The sequence below is a fragment of the Vicugna pacos genome, chromosome 32 (assembly GCF_048564905.1).
Source record: "Vicugna pacos chromosome 32, VicPac4, whole genome shotgun sequence".
Lineage (NCBI taxonomy): Eukaryota > Metazoa > Chordata > Mammalia > Artiodactyla > Camelidae > Vicugna > Vicugna pacos.
In genome coordinates, this window is record NC_133018.1 from 8916266 (window position 1) to 8939376 (window position 23111).

The 23111-nt window shown below is 48.1% G+C and overlaps 1 protein-coding gene across 1 annotated transcript in view; it reads right to left on the reverse strand.

Moving 5' to 3' along the window:
* GRK3 (G protein-coupled receptor kinase 3) overlaps positions 1-22892 on the reverse strand; it is a 173818-nt gene extending 150926 nt beyond the window's left edge. The window contains exons 1-3 of the mRNA XM_072952833.1: positions 22776-22892; positions 22011-22179; positions 21664-21745 (exon numbers count right to left, since the gene is read on the reverse strand). The gene's annotated coding sequence lies outside the window, so the exon portion shown is untranslated. The remainder of the gene's footprint in view (positions 1-21663; positions 21746-22010; positions 22180-22775) is intronic.
* Between the last annotated feature and the right edge of the window lie 219 nt (positions 22893-23111).

Consider the following 23111-nt stretch of genomic DNA (forward strand, 5'->3'; position numbering starts at 1 on the left):
CGGGGCTAGAGCAAGGGCACCTATTTCTTGTCCTCTCTCCTTCTTGCTACAGACAGCATGAGCCTTAATAAAGTCTTGCCTCAATTTCTTGTCTGGCCCCTCATCAATCTCTATTGATTAAAGAGTCCAACGACCCGGGTCAGTAACAGCCTGAGATGTTTCTTGGCCTCACAGATCCCAGAGTTGGAACTAACAAAGCTGGCACCCCAGAAACAACAGGTGCGGACGGGAAAAAAATAAAAATAAAAACCCTAACAAAAGCCTGCTCTTTCTAGGCAAAGGACCAGGAAAGAGGCAGCCTAGCAGGACAGAAGACATTTAAGCAATCACCGCTCTACCACATTTAAACATGGAAATATGAGTCGCCCCACGTGCACCTGCAACAGCAAAAACCCAGAGGGGAGCACAGACTTCTACCACCAGGAAGCTTCTGGAGGTGCCCCAACACTCCTGCTGGGATGCTTTCAGGGAGGTCCAAGTGAGAAGAAAGGATTTTCATCCCCACCAACCGGTAATGAGCCCCTCCCTGGATTTCCATCTCCAGTTGGCAGCAATGAGGAATCCCTCCCTCCCATAAGAGAACTCCCTGATGCAGTGATGTCAGAGGAAGCCTAATGAAGAATTGGGAAATTCTTCACTGTCCAGTGATAATGGGACCACCCCAACCTCAGCGTTAGTGGGGACCATACAGGAGCTGGGACCCTCCACCTAGGAGACATAAGAACCCTACTCTCCTCGGGTGTCAATGGTGGGAAATCTGGGCTTCTCCGTCCTTGGGCAGTGACTAAGTGGCATCCTTACCTCTTGCCCTGCCAGACCAGCATCAGAAAAAAGCCAACTAAAACCGAAGGTTTACATAAGATTCAGTCTCATAACGTAACAGAAAAATGTCCAGGTTTCACTTGTCATCACAAGAGCCAGAAAGAACTCAGACTGAATGGAAAAAAACAATCCATCGAATGTCAACACCAAGATGAGAAAGATGCTGGAATGATCTCACGGTGATTTTAAAGAAACCATGGTGAAAAGGCTTCAATGAGCGATTACGAACATGCTTGGAGCAAGTGAAAAAATAGACATCCTCAGCAAAGAAATGGGACATCTCAGCAAAGAAACAGAACATGTAAAGAGATAACAGATGGAAATCCTAGAACTGAAAAGTGAAATAATTGCAACGAAAACGCAGTGGAGTGGCTCACGGCAGAATGGAGGGACAGAGGGGAAAATCGGTGCACTGAAATACAGCCCCATAGAAATCATCTGCACAACAACAGAGAGTCCACAGACTAAAAAAAGTAAACAGAGATTCCCTCACCTATGGAACTATAACAAAATAGCTAATATTTGTGTTGCCGGAGTCCCGGAGGAGAGGAGAAAGAGGGCGAGTTTGAAAACACACCCAAAGGAATACTGATCGAAACTTCCCACATTTGTCAAAACACATATACGTACAGTTTCAAGAAGCTGAGTGAGCCAGACACATCACAATTAAATTTCTGAAAACTAAAGACAAAGAAATAAGATTGAAAGCAGCCAGAGAAAATGTTTGTGAGATGCATGTGCATCGCATGTGAAGCCACTGTTTACGCATCCTTATGTTTGCGTCATATTCTGTCATATGGAAACACTGCGATTTTATGACCCATTCTACTACTGAGGGACACATGATTCATTTCTCTTTTTTTGGCCATTAGGGAATAAAGTTGCTGTGAGCATTCCTGAACAAGTCTTTGGTGAACATACGTAGGCATTTCTGTCGGGCATAGATGTTGAAATGGATTGCTAGATTATAGGGTAGGTGTGTGTGTTCAGCTTAAGAGAAACTGCCAGACTGCTTTCCAGAGAGTTCCAGCCAGTCCATTACCCTTGAGACAATCAACAACAATGGACAACTTTCCAAACTCCCTCTGGGAGGTGGGGGGTCACACTGCCTGCTCTGAGTATTCACTGGCTAAAGGATGTCACAAAGCCCTGACCCCTTCCCTATTTCATCTCACTTCCAAGCGCCTTCTGTGCTGGCTTTGCCTTCAGATAGATCCCCTGGGAGATGGCCAGACGGCTGGCAGCAGCTGGTGGAAAATGAGGCATTTCCCTCCCCTTTTCCAGTCCCTCTAACCTCAGTTGAAGAATTAGCTCTTGTTAATGTTCATCATATGTCCAACCACTAGCTAATCAGTGACGGAGAGGGGGTACCACACTCTGATTGGCCGGACCTTGGTCATGTGCTCATCCTGGGATGGTGGTCGGGTTGACTCTACCTGAAGTTCTTATAGGAAGCGTGAGGAGGGAGATTTCCAAGAGAAGAAGCGTGGTGCTGCTATTAAAAGAGTGACTGGATAGCAAGAACATCACATACCCACGACAAAGGTCGGGTGATAAACTCTGCGTTGTAGGCAGAGTTCTATAAGAGACTGAAAATCTGAAGGATTTCAGAATCAGGATCCAAACAGAAGTTAGGAGGCAAGCCTTAGAAGATGACATTTATAAGGGATAAATATAAAGCTTTATTCTTAGGTCTCAAAAATTGCACAAGTACAAGATGGATTTTGCAGAAGCTCCTGTGAGTTAAATATATGGGTGTTTGTTCAGACCCAAATCAATGCAAGTCAAGAGTGTATTGTCAGGGACATAAAAGCAAAAGCTTTTCAAGGCCACATTAACAGAAAGTGTAAGGTCTAAATGAGGGATGGGATGGTTCATACTGAATTTTGTTCTGGTTCACTTTAGATTATAATGGATGGGAAAAGAGAGTGTCCAGGTAGATGAAGGAGGTTTAAAACCAGCCTTGTGAGGTGTGATTGAAGAAACATGCAAAGCTTTGCTTAAAGGAGAGAAGTTGGGACCTGGAGGGCAGGGAGACAGATAATCGTTTTCAGAGCTTGGGAGGGCTGCCACTTGTGAGAAAAAATTAGATATGATCTGAAGGGCCAAAGGGTGTAAGCTTAGGGAATCCAGTTATCAGAACAAGGTTGAAGATCCTACCAGTGACCTAAACAGACATTTCTTAGCTTGGGGTCAAGGCTGACTGATCACTGTTCAAGAATGCTGTAGCTTGGTTCTGCATACCAGAGAGTGTCCTGTAGAAGTCTAGTTAAAAAGAAATCAAATCTGTCTGGAAGACACTGGACACTAAAGTCCTCTTTTTCACACTTACAATATCCAATGAGATTATCAAAGGCAATCAAAAGCCTGTGTAGCTTCCATTAAGCCAGTGTTTACCAAATGTCTTTGACCCAAAATCTTCCCCTTTTCTCCCAGTGACATCTACGAACATCCTTTAGGACAAATGCCCTGGGAAACCCAGTTTAAGAAACACTGGGCGACTTAGGGTTTAGAGTTGTAGCTAACCATGGACCCATAACTTGGTGGGACGGTAAGGGTCAGTAAAGGTTGATCCTATCTTACTAATCCTTACCACCTCACCAAGTTAAGGTGGGGAGAGGCCTAAAGATACCTCCTAGGCACCTGGCATTGTGTTATGTTCAGAGATAAGGAGCTAACAAGCAGGGATCCCTGCCCTGGAATCTAGCGGGGGCGTCACCTGTGAAAAATACAGGACAGACACCGTAAATGAGCAGTGCTCCCAATGGGCTGCCAGCGCAAAGGAGAGTATGATGAACTCTCTTCCCTGCGATCAGAGAAGGAGCCCCAGGAGAAGACATGTGCGAGGTGGGATGAATGAGGGTTTTTCTGGGCAAGCAAGGTGCGGAAAGGCATTCCAGAGAGAGGGAACGGCATTGACACAGGTGTGAAAGCTTGAACTAGGATGCTGAGTTCAGAGGAATGGTGGGAGCTAGAGACTGTACAGGGACTTGGGTGCCCTGCCCCGGAGTTCACTGCTATCCTCGGCCCCCTGGGAAGAGGCTCGGGGAGAGGATCAAACAGGAGGGTGACCTGGTGAGATGTGTGTTCTAGAAGGAGGGTTTGAGAAGCTGAGTGGAGGAGAGGGCAGAGTAGGAGCAAGGTGAGTCCTGTTTTGGACGTGTTGAGTTTAAGATGCCCGTGGGGCATCGGCTAGGGGTGGATCACTCCTCAGATCAAAATGCAGAAGAAACTCAAGAGGGCTGAAGCCAGAAAGGGGCCCGTGGGAAAATAATCCCATTTTCGCCAGGATTTTCTCACTTTTCTGTATCTTTCCATTCGCATTTCTTTCTCTTCCCACACAGCAGCCAAAGCCCCAGTCTTCCGCTACACTTCGGGAGGGGGGTGTAAGTTTTAAAAAAAAAATCCCACAGTGGGGAAAAAGTATCTGCTTTCTGATGGGCAGTCTCTAAGAAGTGGCAGAGCTTCGGATCCCAGCCAAGTGCCCTTTCCCTCCCCGCTCCCCTGGTGCGCATGTGCACACGCACACCGTCTCCCACGGGCTGGGGCCAGCGTTTCGACATCTCCGCGCAGATCTGTGTTTTTCTCCCAGGGCCATCTGTCGCTGACTCTGCTATAAATCTTGTTGTGTTTCCTTGCCATATGGCATAATTAATTACTTCAAGGCACAAAGGACCCCACTGCTCCTCAGGCTGGGGGCCAGCTGGCTCACCGAGGAGCGATCTGCCATGGTGGGGCATGGCCTGGCTACTGTGCCCTGTCACCCAGCCTCCACGGCAGGACCTGAGTTGGCTGCAGCTCCCCGTTCCCTGTGGCAGCATCTGACAGCAGCTTGGCAGCGGCAGGGCCCTAGCTGTGACACGGGTGGCGTTTATAGACAATAAGGCCACACACCATCTATCGCCATCGAAGGCCATGCGTGTCTGTTAAGTCACCTGGGACCCTTGGCATCATTTATCTTTGTCATTTAACAGCTAAGTCGAGAACAGCCTGTCTGTTCCACGTGGGCAGTGGTTTGGGGACTTCCAAATCTTTGGAAGACAGCTGAAGGGGAAAAAATTAAACACAGCCATGGAAAGCAAGGGTGTCGGGTGAATTCCTCCCCCAGTGTTTAGCCTCCACATCTGTAAACAAGGAAGATCAGATGGGCACTCTGTTCCCCTGTAGCTCTAGCATGCTAAGATTCCTTCCCTCCACCAACAAATATTCAGCCAACAACCAGCCTCGCACTCAGGGCTGGGGACACAGCTCTGATGGGGCAGACATGGCTCCTGCTGTCATGGAGCTTGTTTCTACAGAGGGAGAACCACACATGCGTGCTCACACAGATGCAACATACATGTAACACAGATCTCAGGTGGTGGCCAGTGGGATGAGGGACTAAATCAAGAGGAGGAGTTAGAAAACACCAGGGGCACCACCTTTAGAGAGAGGAATCACGGAAGACCTCTCCGAGGCGGTGACTTTTTATTAAACAGACATATTGAGATATAATTCGCAAACCACAACACTCATTCTTTTCAAATATACAGTTTGGGGGTTTTAAATATATTTGAGAGGCTGTACAATCATCATCACAATCAAATTTTGGAACATTTCATCACCCCTCAAAAGAAATCTTGTACCAATTAGCAGTCACTCCCCATTCTCCTCCTCCCCCTACCCACCAGTAACCACGAGTCTACTTTCTTTCTCTGTAGATTTGCTTATTCTGGGCATTTATTATGAGTGGAATCACACAGTATGTGGTCTTTTGAGAATGGTTTCTTTCAGTTAGCATAATGTTTTCAAGTTTTATCCACATTGTAGCATGTATCAGCATGTTGTTTCTTTTCATTGCCAAATAATATTCCATTATGTGGATATAGGCTGTTTTGTTTATTCTTTCATCAGTTGATGGATAGTCGGGTTGTTTCCACTTTTGGACCATTATGAGTAATGCTACTAAGACTATTCCTGCACAAGCTTTTGTGTAGATATGTTTTTATTTCTTGAAGAAGTGATATTGAACCCTAGATCTGAAGGGGACGAAAGAGCCAGTCATGCCAAAAGCTGGGGGGAGATTATTCTTGGCTGAGGGGACAGCACAGGCAAAGGTCTGGAGATGAGTGGACTCCAGCATCCTTTGTGTGTATCACAGACTTGGGAGGAATTAAAAAAGCATTATCTGTGAACTGCACAAATCTAACTTTCTACTGACCTGTGCCTTGTCTGGCTCTGAACTGTGTAATCTGTGGCTACTCAAGTCTGAGGGTCATTGTCTGCTCAGAGGGAAATTCCTTGGATTGGGTAAAACGGGGCTGATTCCTGAGGCCCCACAATTTGGGGGGAACATAGGGATCATGGGCAGAGGGAGTTGAATGGAGCCATTCAGGGTGGCAGCACAATGTGGAGGTAGAGGGATTTGAATGACAGATCCTGGCACTGGTACACATGCCCATAACTACCCCCAACTCCCACATAACACAGCCTGGTTGCCTGGCAGCCCGTATCCTCTCTCTGTTTCTATATCACCCTGGCCACCAGTGAGATCTTTTTCCTTTAATGAGTTTTTGCATTGATTTCCCTCCTCCCAGCTTTATTGAGATATTGACGTACAATGCTGCATAAGTTTAAGGTGTACAACATATTGATTTGATACACTTACATATTGCAAAATGATTACCACCCTAGTGTTAGCTCACACCTCCATCAGGTCACGTAGTTACTGTTTCTCTTTTGTGGTGAGGACATTTAGGATCTACTCTCTTAGCAACTTCCAAGTATACAATACAGTATTATTGACTATAATCACCGCGCATTTGTTTTTAACCCGGTTTCACCTGGATCAACCTGCCGCTAGTTGTAAGGGGCTGAGCTCACACTGGCTTAGATGTCCCATGCAAGGGTCCGGGGAGGGCAGTCCACCAAGCGCTGCTATAGGGAGGGTCTTACAGAGTGTGTTAAGTGAACAACAGGACGATAAATCTGCCTGCTTGACAATGAAAACAGATGGGGCTTAGAGGAGTTAAGGTCGCAGAGCTTAGATCTAGATCAGAAAGCTGAAAAGGGAAAAGCTGGCTTTTGAAAGTGAATTCTTGAGCTCTTTGCAGAAACCCCTCAGTAGTACATCAGCATACTCCTTTTCATAGCTGATAAAGCTTCTTCACACAAGGCTCCTTTCTGCTCTATCATTCCAAGCATCTCATCTCATAGGCAATAATGGCTGCTGTTGCGCCAGACATCACATCTGTACCATAGGCAGGAAAAGGAGGAAATGGCAAAACTACTCTCATTCCTTAGTCAAGTTTGCTTCTTTTAAATAACTCCTGAAAGCTTTATCTAACGGCTTTTACTTAGACCTCATCATGCATGCCTACCTGCAAGGAAGGCTAGGAAACATACTTAAATGGCCAGGGACATTGCTGAACCTAGCACTAGATTGTGGCTGTTACTCAGGTAGAGGGGGAGGGTGGATAATAAGCAACTAATAGCATCCACAGCAGGGTCTTAGTTTAGACACTTGGTGGAGGCCCTCCTCTGCTCACCCCATCCAAAATAGCACCTCTCACTCTAAACCTCCACCCTGATACGTGTTTCCAAGAATGTATCACTTTCTAAACTTACTTATGTATTAGTTTCTTTATTTGTAGACTGACTTTCCCCACTAGGATGCCAAGGTCCATGACAGCAGAAACTATATCTGCCTTATTCATCACTGGCTCAAGTTAGAGAGCCGTGCAGAGCTGCAGGCGAGTGTTGAATAGACCGCATCCCAAAGTGGGGCTGTGAGCATTTCATGAGATGCGGAGTACAAGGCACTGAGCCCAGAAACGGACATGGAGGGGCCGGGACCTGCTAGTGCTTGCTACTCCATCTCCCTGTTCTTACCATTGGCGTGACCATAAAACTGAGTTCTGGCCAATGAAAGAGTGTCAGAGGTGACATGTGCTACTGGCCCCTAAACCTCTCATGCCACCTCCATGCTTTCTCTTTCCTCATTGGCCCACGATTCAGTGGCAGCACCTTAGAATCTGTTAGAGCTCTAGAGTGGAGGACTTCAGGGTTTCTGAATGGCTGCCGGAAGGGGGCCCCACCCACAGCATCCTGGGCTGTGAGGGAGAAACAAATCTTCATAGCTTAAGCCACCGAAGTTTGGGGCTGTTCGTTACAGCAGCATTTCTTTAGCCTTCACTGCATCAGAAACCACCCTCAAATGTATCTGAATATCTTGTGTCTCATGATTCCTTGGGCTGCCTCTGCATTTCCTCTGCCAGTCTTGCCTGGTCTCATTCACAGAGCTGCACTCAGCTGGGGAGTCAGCCGGGCTGGAGGGTCAGAGATGGCCCCACTCAATGTCTGGCAGTTGATGCTGCCCTGTCTGACCTCTGATTTCCGCCATGTGGCCTCTCACCCCCTAGCAGGCAAGACTGGCCTTCTGCACAGCCTAATGGTCCTAAAATTTCCAGAGGGCAAGAAAAACAGCAGTTCTCACGAGATCAAGCCTCAAAGGCACACAGCATCACTTGTGGTGCACCTTGTGGGTCTAAGCAAGTCAGATTCAAGAGGGTGGAGAAATAGACTCCACGCCTTGCAGGGAAGAGCACAAATAGCACATTGCAAAGGAGTGTGGGCCCAGAGGGACGGGGCCCTGGGGGTCATTATTATCTGGGTCTAGCCGGGGGAGTGAAGCTGTCTCACCTCCCACTCCCATCCTCGTTCCAGTCCCACGGAACTCTTATTTCTGCACAGCTCTCAGATGCCCACATTTGGCAGCAACAGGGCAGTCAGTGGGAACTGAGTCTCAGCAGGACCTCGCTGCATTGACAGAGCTCGTGAGCAAAGGGAACTGCCCTCCCCGGCTTGGCTTGGGGCCTGAGCTCAGAGGAAAGGTCACCCGCTCCCGCTGGCAGGAGGTCTGAGTCAAATAGCTGTTAAACCAAACAAACTAAGACCCTCCTCTACCGCCGCCCACACAGATGTGACGATTCTTTCCTTGAGAGAGAAAAGACTTCTTTTTGTTATTTGACACTCTGACCTCTGCAGCATGGAAACTAAAAATAATACCCACAGGGACTGTGTTGTATGCTTGTCCTATTGTGCTCCATTCTCACAGCAACCTGTGTCATGGACACCGAGACCAGGCAGGGAGGACGTGAGTGGATGAGTCAGAGGGCTTTAGAAACCAAAGCTTAGATTCATTCTATAAATCCATCCTTCTATACCACCCAACCACCTACCCACCTACCCATCCATCCATCCTTCCACCCACCCATCCAGCCATCTAGCAATCTATCTATCCATCCACATATCCATCCATCCATCCATCCACCCATTTATCTATCCATCCATTCACCTACCCACCTATGCACCTACTCATCCATCCATCCTTTCACCCACCCATCCAGCCATCCAGCCATATACCCATCCAGCCACACATTCATCCACCCATCCATCCATCTATCCATCTACCCACCTGTCCACCCACCCATCTAGCCATTCAACCATCCATCCATTCATCCACTCAACATTTATTGAACACCTTCTATGTGCCCAGCACCATGTCATGAATTCACTGGTGAGCTCTGTCCTCACAGAGTTCACAATCCAGAGGGGGATTTAGACTATCACAAAGTAAACAAAGCTATAAATAGGAGAATTGTTTCTCGGATAGGTGTATTAAGCCACTGCCCAGGGGATGCAATGTGAGCGTCTACTGGGTCAGCCATTGCCTTAAGCACATGATGATTACTTTCTAATTTAATCTTCATTACTACTTTACGAGGTTGTTACTATTAATATTTCTGTCTCACAGAATGGTGCGCGGGGACTCAGAGGGTAATGTGACTTGCCCAAGGTCACGCAATTGGCAAGTGGCAGAGCTGGGACTGGAACCCAAGTGTGTTCTCTGGTTAGAGCAGAGCATCGGGACGGGAGATCTCTGCACCCAGGGACCTCTGTGCCCATTTGTTCTGGGGCCACATTGTAGCCACACTGAGGTCAAGGCATGTGGGGTCTCCCCACACAGTCACATAGTCACCTGCTCTTGGTCTGATGTCTCAAGTCTCTGGGAACAGGGTAAACATTAACCCAGCTTGTCTCCAGCAGGCTCCAGGAGGGCCACACCTCCTGCTGGGCTCCTATTCCTACCGCCCTGGGACTCACAGCCACCAGCTGGGGCCCGCCATGGCCATCAGCCTGTGGCCGGCAGCCACAGAGTCTCAGAAAAGCTCTTTGAGGATGTAAACAGAGACAGCACTTGCAACAGAGGAGAGGTGGCCATGACTGGGGCTCTTCAAGAGTATCTGCCCAGAGTCCTGCTTCAAGCCTCTGTGTGACCCCAGCCAAGTTCTGCCAGTCTCTGGACCTCTGTTCCCTGCTGCGTGATGGGCTCAGCACCCGTTGAACTCATCCATGCAGATGTTTTTGAAAACCTACCATATACTGGGTTTCACGAGAGGCCCTGGGGAGTGACTAAGCAGGAGTTCCAGTTACAAGAGAAAAAGGGCAGGGTACCACGGGAATGTAAAACGGGCTGGCCTGACCTAGATTAACGGCCGCAGAGGACTCCCTGGGGAAGTAACATTTCAGCTGAGACTTAAAGAATGATCAGGAGATAACCCGTGAAAGAAATAGAAAAGGGAATTCCAGGCAGAGGAATCAGCATCCTCAAAATTCCAACGTGGGGTTAAAGTCATGGACCTGGGGATCCACCAGAACGGCTGGGGACCAGGGCGAGGGGAGTCCAGCACAGGGAAAGCACAGGGAGTTCGGGGGGCTGACTTGGAGACAACGTGGGGACCGGGGACCTTGAGCAGAGGGAGATGTGAGGGTGCTGAGTCTGCGGGAGGCCCACATATTCATGAAATGGGCTCTGTAGCCCCACAGAGGAGGCCAGGTGGAACATTAGGGCTTCAGAAACAATCTTGACCTATTTCACAATATTGCCAGGAATCAGTCCTGTAAGAGAGCATGGGTTGGTGGATAGGAAAACAGAGACTAATAGCTTTAACTGGAGCCTGCAAACTCTCACTGTGGGAGGGCAGGGCTCAGAACTTCATATAAGCAGCTGCATACTTTGCTTACCCCTTAACCATTGATTTTAGCATCCTCTGGACCCTGGGATTCAACCTGCTGTTAGATGTCTGTCAATTACAGGCAGCAGAGAACCTGACCTGAGAAAAGGGAATTTATTGGCTCCTATATATGAACGGCCCAAGGGCAGACCTTCAGGTGTGGCTGGATCTAGGGCCTCGATTGACGTCACCAGGATCCAGTTTCTCTCTCCCCACTTCTCAGCTCTACTTTCTTGGGGTTGGCTCCATATGTGGATCCTTCATCGAAAACGGTATTGGCAGCTCTGCGTTCTGTTCTTCACTCCCTCCAAGAGCATCAGGAAAGACATTCCAGGCGCTTCTCTGGACTGCAAGCCATGTCACAGACTCTGATTAGCGGCACACCTAGACCAATCAGCGGCCAGGGAGATAGGATGGGCTGATCGGCTCAGTTTAGGTCACATGATCCACCGTTGCCTCTAGAGGGTGGAGTCACCTTCCTTGAAAGCCCTGAGAACGAAGGAGCATGAGCTAGGGGTGGGGGTGGGGTCCCTACTCTGGCAAAAGTGAGGCACATAAAATAGGGGTGTGTGTGTGTAATAAGCTGGATGAGAAGGACCACCACATCCATCACATGGAGGGGCCCGCCATCCCCTGAAGGTGAGAACCTCATGGATCTTCCTGGAGACTGCAAAAGAGTTGTTTCAAGGTTGCTAAGATTTGAGACAAGGGGTGATTTCATTGCCAAGGGCTGAGGCTAGGAGCCCCTCAGAGAGACAAGGGGAAGAGTCAGGGAAAACTACCATCTCCCACAATCGGATCACTGGAGACAGTGGGGGGAAGCATCCTGTGGATGGAGCTCTCAGTACATAGATATGATATTGAGAATTCCATGTGTCACCAGGGGCTGCTTCCACTGACTCAGGCTGAGGGGGAGGGAACATGTGCTCAATCCACCTTCCCTCCTCCTCTTATCTGAGAGGGGAGTTCGTCTCTGTCACCTGCAGGTGGGGTCTCCTCTGGGTTTCCATCTTGGGGACTGGGGCTCCCTGTGAGTGGGCTGAGGGTTGTCAAGGGTCAGTGTTGCAGACGGAACACAATTCCATGAACACAAACAGCATCCACCACCTATAGGGCAGGCGCGCCCGCACGGTCCCCGGGGGACCCAAGGGCTGCCCTCCCAGCCGCCCAGCCCTGGACTCACGACCCTGGCACTCCCTGGGCAGCAGCTGCGTCCCTAGACCGCTTTCCATGCTGGGCGCCTGCCTTTTTCAGTCCCCTCCTTCCCAGACCTCTGGGCTCTCAGGGCGACCCTATGTCCCCGCTTGCCCGCAGAGCCTTGCTTGATGTCTGTCATCCTTCTGTAATTATTCCTGGTACCCTTCTCATTCTCAAAGCGTCTTGGTGTGGATGATAAATTACAACTGCTTCCCAAATCCCTGCCCACTTCCTTTCTCACAACAGCCCTGATGGTCTTGAGAGCTGGTAAATCCTGAACCCAGATGATTAGCAATCAAACAACCCATTCGGTCCCCCAGAGCGCTAAGGAGCCTTAGCTTTGAACAACTCCTGTCCCCAGCCTCCCAGGTTTGTTCATATCCAGGCCTGGGATGGGGTCCTTCCTGCAAGGACAGGTAGAACGATTCCTTTTAAAGGAGCAAAGAAAAGCGATTCCACAGCAAAACAGTTCCAGTCCCAAGGGTTTTCCTGCCTCCGCCCCCTCCGCATTCCTGTCCCCGTTTGTCCCCACAATAAACTCCCTGTTTTAAGGTAACTGGCGTGGGTCTCTTTTTCCTGCAACAGAAAGAGGTATACCTAAAATAGGCCAGGGCCTGGGCCTGTGGCCAGATTTGGATGAAAATCTGGGTCAGGCAGGGGAGGGAGCTGCAGGCTGGGATCCTGGAGGATGGGGGCTAGACAGCTCCCGCGATGGGGCACTGCTCCGCGCCAGGCCCACAGCTGCATGGTCGACAACCATGACCTCATTTAAGCCACTTGTTCCCCAAGGAGGAGGTACTGTTATCAACAGTTTACAGAGAAGGAAACGGAGGCTCAGAGAGTTGGGATTTGGGGCTCACATCTCAGTCTTCTGACTCCAACGTCTGCACTCCGGGGCCCAGGGCAGACTTCCAAACTATGAGAGGGCGCCCAGAGTTTCAGCCATCTGGCATTTAGAAGTTCGGTCTCGCCTGGCCCAAGCTGGAGCTCTTTGACACAAGTGTGTCTGTAGTTTCCTTCACCATTTGCAAAATGAAATTCAAGGAGGGAGAAGTAGATCATTGTTTCAACTTAAACCAGTTTAAGGGAAAGGGGAACAAGCTAGCCGTGCCTGAAATCTTGCTTCAGGCATGGCTAGATCCAGGGGCTCACATGATATCCTCTCATGTGTCTGGCGCTCAATTATCTCTGCATCTCTCTTCTCCCCTCTGTGTGTTGACCTCTCTTCATGGCAAGAAGAATGGCCAAAGACAGCCCCAAGCCTCATTCCAATGGCTTGCAACCCAAAAGGAAAAAATGCTCTCTCTCCCTCTGTCTTTGTCTCTCTGTCTCTCTCTCTATCTCTTCCTCTCTCTCATCATTGATACAGGAATCCAAAGAAAGATTTGGACTGGCTCTGCTTGAATCACATGTCCACTTCAGGACAAATCACTGGGTCCAAGAGGATATGGCCATGGTGTTAGGATTGGCTCAGCCCAGTGATAGGCTCTCCACGGTGGCGAGGAGGGTGGAGAATTGTGATGGACACCCTCTAGGTACCACAGGAAGTGGGGGAGGCATGGGTCCATCAAGGAAAGACTGCTGCTAGTCAGAAACAATATATCCACCATTCGTAGAAAGATACGTTACAGGGATAACTGGCTTAAAAGTTTTTAATATGCTTTTCAATTTGTTTCCCTGAGTATAGCTTTGGATCTGTAACAGCCCTAGGCATCCATTAGTCTGGGGGAAATTAGAATTTATTTCAGAAAATGAAAAGAGAAAGACAGAGGGGATGTTCAGCTTTTGACATTCAAAATTAGATGAGGCTCCAGACTGTAGCCTTGAGGGTTTTTTTGAGGGTCCTCATCTTTTGGCTTATCAATAATTGTGCCAGGTGACTTAGAACACAGAGTCTTCCCGTGGTGCAGAGGCTCTGCTCTACATCTTAGGACCAATAGGCCAACTTGAATGTAAAGACAAGATAAGATGGAGAGAAAGTGGAAGGGATGTTAGCCCATTTTCTGACGTCAGGATTCTGGGGAGAAGTGGGGGGCAAAAATGGGAAATCTTGCTCCTTTGAAGCTTTTCTACAACACGCTTCCATGATGGTTATCTCTGAGCACTTACTATCTCCCAGGCACTCCACTGTGCAAGAGCACAGTCATTAAAAAAAAAAATTCCTATGAAACAGGGATTTCTATCAATCAGGATTCCTGATGGCAAGCAAGTTCTATCAACTCAAAAGCGTTTAAAATAAACAGGGGAAAGTATTTGATGACCTAACTTGGACACTGTGATGGTTCACTTTATGTGCCAACTGGACTGGGCCATGGAGTGCCCGGATATTTGGTCAAATGTTTGCTTGGCATCAGTCCCATACTACTGCTGAGTGTGTCTGTGAGAGTGATTTTTATATGAGATTAACACCTAACTCAGTGGACTGAGTAAAGTAGATTGCCCTCCCCGATGGGGGTGGCTCTTATCCAATAGCTTGAAGACCCGAATAGAACAAAAATGCTGATCCTTGAACTGGGACATTGGTCTTTTGCCTTTGAACTCAAACTAAAACATCAGCTCTTCTTGTGTCTTGAGTCTACTGGCTTTTACTGAGACTTACACCATCAACTCTTCTGGTCTTCAGCTTGCTGACTACAGATGTTGAGATTGCTCAGCCTCCATAATTGTATGAGCTAATTCTTGTAATAAATTTCTTTCTATATCTTTACCTATTGATCAATAGATCGATGTATTAGAACCAATGAGATATGTGTTATTTATATCTCTGTGTGCATGTATACTTATTGGTTCTGTTTCTCTAGAGAATTTTGATTAATGTAACCATGTGGGACAAATTCTGCATAGGCTTCAGGTATGGCTGGATCCAGGAGGTTAAGCAATGTCATGGCTCGTTCATCTCTTCCCAAGTCTTAGGCAAGAATTCTGCACATGGTGCACAGGTGATGCTTAACACTGGCAACCCAGGCTCATGTCCTCCTAGACCTAGAACATCTCCCCACAGCCATCTGATTGACCTCATTTGGGTCATATGTCTATTCCTGAACCAATCACTGTGGCGAACGGGATGTAGCAGGGCACCAGGACTGACAGAACATGTGGAGTAGGGGAGAAGCAAAGCTGGGTAGACCCCAAATGCAGGTCCAGTAGGCACAGTTATTACACTCATTTTATAGATGAGGAAACTGGCCCAGAGTATTTAAGTGACTGGCCTCTTACAAGCCTCAGAGCTGGCAAGCATCATTGCTGGGATGCAAACCCAGGTCTGTCCATGGGCTCTTAACCACTGGTCCATACTGCTTCTCACCTGTTAGTCCACATCATAAAGCCGAAGTCTTCCAGCACCCTAACCCTTGTTCCTCACATCGCGGGTTTCCAGCGCCCACTCTGCACCTGGCGCACAGTAGGGTGTGGTAATTCTGAGTACCTCCCTCACTCCTGGACAGAGACTTCAGTGCCTTGTTACAGCAGTGCCATCGACCTTTGTTTAGATTCTTCTCTCTGCCTCAGCTCCAAGGAGGGACTCGAGTGACAAGCTGAGTCTGCCAGGGGGTTGGCATCAGTCCCCGCACAGCCGTCCCCATCCTCTGATACATTTTCATTCCCTTTGAGAGCTGCCCGATTTGGGCATCTCAAGAGCAGATGTTTCTTAACAACCACAGTTTACCATGAGTATTTTTGGTCCCTTAATCTTGGTAAATTGTTGGGATTTTTGCTGGTTCTCCAGGGAGCAGACAAAACAGCTTCTATCGAAGCCTCACTTGAAATGGCAGTAATATGTTGGCATAATGATTAGGCGTTGCATTAGTTACCCATTGCTGCATATCGAATTGCTTCAGAGCGCGGAAGCTTAAAACAATGAAACATTTATTGTCTCGGTGTTTCTGTAGGTCAGGAATTCAGGAGTGCCTTAGCTGGGTGGTTCTAATTTAGGGTCTCCCATGAAGTTGCCATCAGGATGTCAGTAGGCTGTAGTCATCCAAAAGCTTGACCAGGGCTGGAGGATCTGCTTCCAGGAAGGCTCACTGCCACAGTTGCTGGCTGGAGTCCCCAGGTCCTCACCACGTGGGTCTCTGCATAAGGCTGCCTGAGGGTCTCACAGCATGGTGGCTGGCTTCCCCAGAGTGATAGCCTCAAAAGGGCAAGGAGGGAGTCCCCAGGTCCTGACCTTGGAAGTTACACACGGTCACTTCCGTCTTGTTCTGTTCCATAGAAGGAAGTCAGGAAGCCCCACCCACACTCCAGGGCTCTACTTTTTTTTTTTAATTGAAGTACAGTCAGTTACAATGTGTCAATTTCAGGTGCATAGCACAATGTCCCTGTCATGCATATATACACATATATTAGTTTTCATATTCTTTTTCATTAAAGGTTATTAAAAGATATTGAATATAGTTCCCTGTGCTATACAGAAGAAACTTGGGTTTTTGTCTATTTTTATACATAGTGGTTAATGTTTGCAAATCTCAAACTCCCAAATTTAACCCTTCCCACCCTTTTTCCCCCAGTAACCATTAAATTGTTCACTATGTCTGGAAGTCTGTTTCTGTTTTGTAGATGAATTCATTAGTGTCCTCTTTTTTTCTTTTCCTTTTTTTTTAGATTCTACATATGAGTGATATCATATAGTATTTTTCTTTCTCTTTCTGGCTTACTTCACTTAGAATGACGATCTCCAGGTCCATCCATGTTGCTGCAAATAGCATTATTTTATTCTTTTTTATGGCTGAGTAGTATTCCATTGTATAAATATACCATAACTTCTTTATCCAGTCATCTGTCAATGGACATTTAGGTTGCTTCCATACTTGGCTATTGTACATAGTGCTGCTATGAACACTGGGGTGCATGAATCTTTTCAAATCAGAGTTCCCTCTGGATATATGCCCAGGAGTGGGATTGCTGGATCATACGGTAACAGGGCTGTACATTTTGAAAAGAGGATCAGAGAGTGTGTGGACATATTTTTCACCAGTGTAGGCACTGTTGTGGGGCACAATATTGGCCCCAGTTCCTTCCCCCTCTCTGTTCCTACTGTCACCCAGGGACATTGCAGTGCCTTGGGTTTGGGCTGGTGACTTGTTTGGGTCAGCAGGAATGAGGCAGGAGTGCCTGTCCTGGTTCTGAGCCTGGGCCCTGCCAAGAGGCTTTGCGTGTTTCTGCTTGCTTTCTTGTATTCCTACCACTGCCAGGAGAGGAACATGTCCAGGTCAGCCCACTGACCCCGGGAGAGGCTGAGAGACTCGTGGAGCAAAACACACTACCCAGCTGAGGCCAGCTGGGCTCAAACAACACACATGAGACATGTGAGCTAAATGAACACTTACTGTCCGGTGGCAGGGAGATTTTGTGGTTGTTTGTTCTGTAGCATTTTGGTGGCCATACTTAAGTGATCTAGGTATGTGGACTTGGGAATCAGCCAGTCTTGGCTTCAAATGTCAATTCCATTACTCACCAGGTGTGTGGCCTTGGGCTTCACTCCTTGGAGCCTCAATGACCTCATCTGTAAAATGGGATGATAATACTACCTCCCAAATGGAGGTTCTGTGATCATTAAAGTTATGCCTATAAAGTGACTAGGGCAATGGCTAGCACAGCTGTGATTATTGTTAACAAAATATTCTGGGCCCATTGTCCCAATACTCAAGTGCAGCCAAGGGTAGGATTTGACACTCTAGCTCAAGCATCTGCTGTAGCTCCCTAGTTCCAAGGCCCCAGGGTGATCTCAAGGCTTCCTTCCTCTTCCTCCCATGCTCACTGGCCACTCAACATCACTCTATTACCAAACAAATGTCTGGTGCATGAATAGGACCAAGAGCGCCAACCCTGCACATCCTGTGAGCTTCCCCACATACCAGCCACCTCTTTGTCCTGGCTCAGCTCCTGTGCCCCTGTGAGACAGTCTTGAAACTTCCTGGGCCATATAGGAGGTGATGGCACAGGCTCTGGAATCAATCACATTGGGCTCTGAGTTCCAGCCATATCACGTACCAGCTGGGCGACTTTGGGAAGTGACTATACCTCTCTGTGCTTCCTCATTTGCAAAGTGGGGATCATCAGGACAATGACCTCACCAGGTGGTTGTGGAGATCTGATCCGCTCAGACACACACAATCACATCCTCATACCCAGCAGGTTTCAAGTGTAAATAACAGTAGCCAGAGAATATGATGGCCCATAATAGTTTCTTCATTTGTAAATGAAGGGACTGGGTTTGTCCTGGGTGCCCTTAGGGTACTGACCTTGGAAGGAGGTGCTAAGGGGCTCCCATGGGTGGAAGATAAAGTGGAGAGCCCCCAAAGGCAGAATTCCAGACCCCCCACTCCCACTCCAGTGAGCTCTAATCTGCTTTGCATAATGCCTTATGCTAGGTTACCCAGAAAACAATTTCTTTGTTTAAAAAAAAAGGGAACCATTGGATCAGATGGTCTTCTGGGGCCTTCCCAGCTTTATGATTTTGGAACTTGGGATGAAATCCCAAAAGGAGCCACCTAAGGGCTGAGCAGTGGGTGCGAGGGGCTACAGTGTCACTGTTTGGCCCCCTAGTGACTTCAGGGCCAGAATGAAGCCAGGGGTGGGGGCCCAGGCAAGGCGCCGCGTCCTCTCCCCTCTACTGCCCCAGGGCACCCACTCTCTGATGGTTCTCCTCCGAGATCTGTTTCCTTTTGTAACTTTCTTTCTTTTTATTTCCCATTTAACAAATATTTATTGAGTTCCACGTACTATACATGATGCTGGAAATATTTTTAAAAATCAAGACATCTGACCTCAAGCAGTATAAACGTTATCCCGCCATCTAGGTCATTTTGTATTTGGCTCATTAATCAGCTTTAGTCATTTAATATATATGTCCTATTCAGCTCCTTAAAACTTCTGGATCTTTTAAACTCTGCTTCTTGGCTCCTGGCCCCAGTCAGTTGGAGAGAAACAACTTGGGGGAGGGCGGGGGGGGGCAGAAGTCCTTTAACTGTGAAGGTACGAAGCAAACAAAATCAGCAAGATGAAGGCCCAGCGCTGGGAGTCAGCAGAGGGGCGGCTGGTTTGGGAGGTGGGCTTTCTACCTCCCCCTCCTTTACGGTCTTTCATTAAGAGCTTGTTTTGATTCTGTCGTTGCCACGATACAGGAGCATTTGGTGGCTGCTTCTGAGAGGCCACGTGGAGGATGGTTTGTATCAGTTCCACCGCGTGGCAAGAACACCGAGGGTGGCTAAGCTCAGCTCTAGGCTAGGGGTGAGGGAGTGCGGAAGATGGGGGGTGGGGGAATGAGGCGGTGGGGGGTGCAATGGGATCTGCAGGAGGCAGGAGGGCCTTGGAAATCTACAACAATAGCCATGGGGACCCAAGCCAGGGGTGTTGCTGGGAGCGAGTCCATTCACCCCGACATGCTGTGTGATCTGCAGAAAGTTGCTCTCCCTCTCTGAGCCTCAGTCGCCTTATCTGTCCAATAACATGTGCCTGAACTACCTCACAAAGGGGAGGAAACAGAAGTGAGGAAAGAAAAGTGGATTCTGGCTGCATGTCTACTATACACCCCCAAACCATCTCATGTAATCTTTACAACACCCCATTTTACAAATAACAGAGAGACCCAGAGAAGTTTAGTGACGTCTCCAAAGTCACACAATCTAGAAGAGGAGGCTGTTACATAACTCCACTCACTTTCTCCTCAAGTTAACACGTAACAGCATAAAATCACATCAAACACTCGCAGGCACCACCCCGCTCCAAGTGCTTCAGCTACATTAATACAGCAATCCTCACAACACTTGGAAACTAGGGTTCTAGTTGCAGCCCTCTTGCTCTCAGCACAAGCAGCCACAGAAGTTTGACTAAGAGCTGTGAATGGATGGGGTGTTCACCGCAGCTTACTTTATCATAACCCCCAACCAGAAGTAACAGCAATGTCCATCGATTTGGGATGGAATTAATAACTTGCATGATGTCTAGACAATGAAACACGCCGCACCGGTTAAGGTGAATGATGTAACGCTATTCCACATTACAACACAGGTAAGTCTTGAAAGCATGATATTGAGAGGAAAGTTTAAATTCCGAAGGGATACATAGAGTATAATGCTTATGGAACATCTATAAACAATTCTATTCATTGTTTATGGATATTCACACACATAGCAAAAGTAAAAAAATAAAGACACAAGTAGTTACTTTAAGGAAGGGGAGTTAAAGGGGATGGATTCAAGGGGCACATTGCACTGTATACGTAACATTTTCTTTCTTATAAAAGAACCGTAGGAAGCAAGAAATAAACAAATGTACTATGAAAAGAACAAAGTCCTGGACCACATGGAGCCTTTTACACAGACTGCAGGGCGCCCAGGTGCCCCTTATAAGAAGACCCACCCCCGATCCAATCCTTTAGCATAGCCCCACGCCTACAGGGCAGGCTGCTGATCTCTCCCACTCCGGCCAAAGCTTCCAGCCTCTCTCCACTTTCCCCAACGCCACACACAAGCCAGAGGAAGTGCGCTCCAGTGCCAATCGGACCGTGTCACTCTGTCGCTCAGAACCCTCCAGTGCCCTCCCCGCAGTGCCACCTGGGAAAAGTCTGAAAGGCTGTGTCGAAAGATTGGAACATGGGTCATTTCCTACTTCCCCTTCAAAATTTCTTCTTGTCTTTGTTGTGTGTTTGATAACAACTTGCTTGTAAAATTAAAGGTCAATTTTAGCCCTTTTCACTCAAAACCAAATGAATGCCACCAACACAATTTGATAAAAGGACAAAATGACCCTGTCCTCTCATTGAGCCCACAAATGACTCTCTGGTGGGGCAGAGGGGTATCTGCTCCATCTGCACTTCCTGCCCTGCCCACCCCGCCTTCTTCTCCTCCCCTTTCAAGACTTCAAGACCGAAAGACTTCAGGCAGCAAAAGAACCCCAAATTCCTTCCACTTTCTCTTCTTCCCAGAATCAACACAAAGAAGCAAGAAGGTTGGACTGCAGTTGTGTGCACGTGCGTGTGCGTGCGCATGTGCACAGGTGCCTATACATGATACACGGAGAAAAAGTCTCAAATTTCTTTCCTGTTTGTGACTCCATATCCGTTTTTAATAGAGTTATATACAACAGGTTTCAAATATATATCTATTATGTATGTACACATTAAATGCCTATACACTTAAGTATATGCATTCTTTTTTGTAGAGGGTGGTAATTAGGTATGTATTTATTTTAATAGTGGGGATTGAACCCAGAACCTTGTGCATGCTAAGCACACAATCCACCACTAAGCTATACCCTACCCTACATTTACGTATATGTATTCTAATGCTAGAATCCCTAGTTCTCAGCCTGGGGTGATTTTGCACACAGCAGGTATTTGGCTGTTTGAAGTCACAACTCGAGGGTGTTACTGCCATCTAGTGGACAGAGGCCAGAAATGCTGCTGAATATCTTGCGATGCGTGGGACAGTCAGTCCAGGACCCACCACATCATCAGGAGTGCTGAGGTTAAGAGCCCTGTTCCAGACTGAAGGCATTTATTGGATACTTTTCTTTATACTCTCTAGACTGAGATGCCTGGGATGGCACCAGGGTAGGAGGAAGCATTGGAAGTTTAAAAGCGAGAAGTTACCTTTGTTCCTTGGCACCTGGGCGCTGGGCAGCTCTGGACTCATCACCTCTCAGGACCTGTCGCTGAATAAGCCTCGTGCACCCTGTTTCCGGACAAGAATATGAGGACTTGGTTGGTTAAGGCCACCCAGCTATGAAGTGTCAGGGTTCACATCTGGCCTTGTGACAGATTCTGGAGTCTGTGCTCCGGAATGACTAATGGGGGGTGGTCACCAGTTCAAGGAGGAGAAAGCATTTCTGCTGGAACCTGAACCAGATTTCAGAAGAAGGAGGGATGAGCACCAGCCCAGAGAGAAAGACGAGATTTCCCCACTGCTGCTGCCTGATTTTCCTGAGACAGCCTTTTACCTGGGTGTGACTGATTCTAAGGAGGTCATCCTGCTTGTCAGCCTCTGGTCTCTGGGTTGGCCCATCCATCCATTCATTCATTCAGTATCTATCAGGCTTCAACCAGGAGCTGGACTCTTGGATACAGAGAATGCAAAATGAGACCTGGCTCCTGCCCTCATGGAGACTTCTGTGGAGAAGGGAATGGAAATGCAACAGGGAATCAGAGAAAGAGACGTAAAACCGCACGTGTGCTCAGGCCTTCAGAAGACAACTGAGCAGCGCAAAACATCACTTGTCACCAGAGGATTGGCTTGGCCTGGGAAGCTGGGGGAGACACTGGGCTGTGGTTTGAAGACTGCACGGAAGTTAATTAAGCAAACTGGGATGCCCTGTGGTTGGAGGGCTCATGATGATTACAAAGGACAGAAACAGCATGTATTTATGTCATAGGAGGCTGGAGAGACAAGGCTGGGACTAGCCCTTAAAGATCTTATGAGTCATTGATTAGGGTCTTTATCCCGAGATAAATGGGGAGCCATGGGAGGTTTAAGCAGGAGGGTGTCATGATTGGATTTGTATATTGAGCAGATTCGCTCTGACTGTTGTGTGGGGAAGGGACTGTAGAGTGCAGAGAGACCTGTGGGGAGGCTCTTGGGATCATGTGAACCAGAGAGGATGCAGGCCTGGAGTCGGGGATTGGTGAGAAGTTGGTGGATTTAACAGAAATTCAGGAGGTCAAAGGGCGGTGGAAATTCAGGAGACCAACGCAGGGAAATCACATACTTGTTCCCTTTCAAGCATCTCCTTCAGGGCGGCTCTGCAAAAGCTTCCCGATGCCCAAGTCCACCGCCAGCCAACTCTCTCCTCGAGATGGTAGCAAACATTTGGTTTTAGGAGGACGCTGCTAGGAAGGAGAGTCGCTCTGAGGCAGGCCTGCCTTCCTGCCCAGATTCCCCGCAGAGCCAGTTCAGAGCTGCCGCAGGACGCTAGGACCCGGCAGCCCAGCCCAGCCCAGCCAGCCAGCCAGTATCAAAGGCCCCAGTGAGGAGGAGGCCTGGGAAGGACTATTTTAGGCTCCCTATTTTTAAAGCCGGGGTCAGGACGCCCTGCCCATTGGCA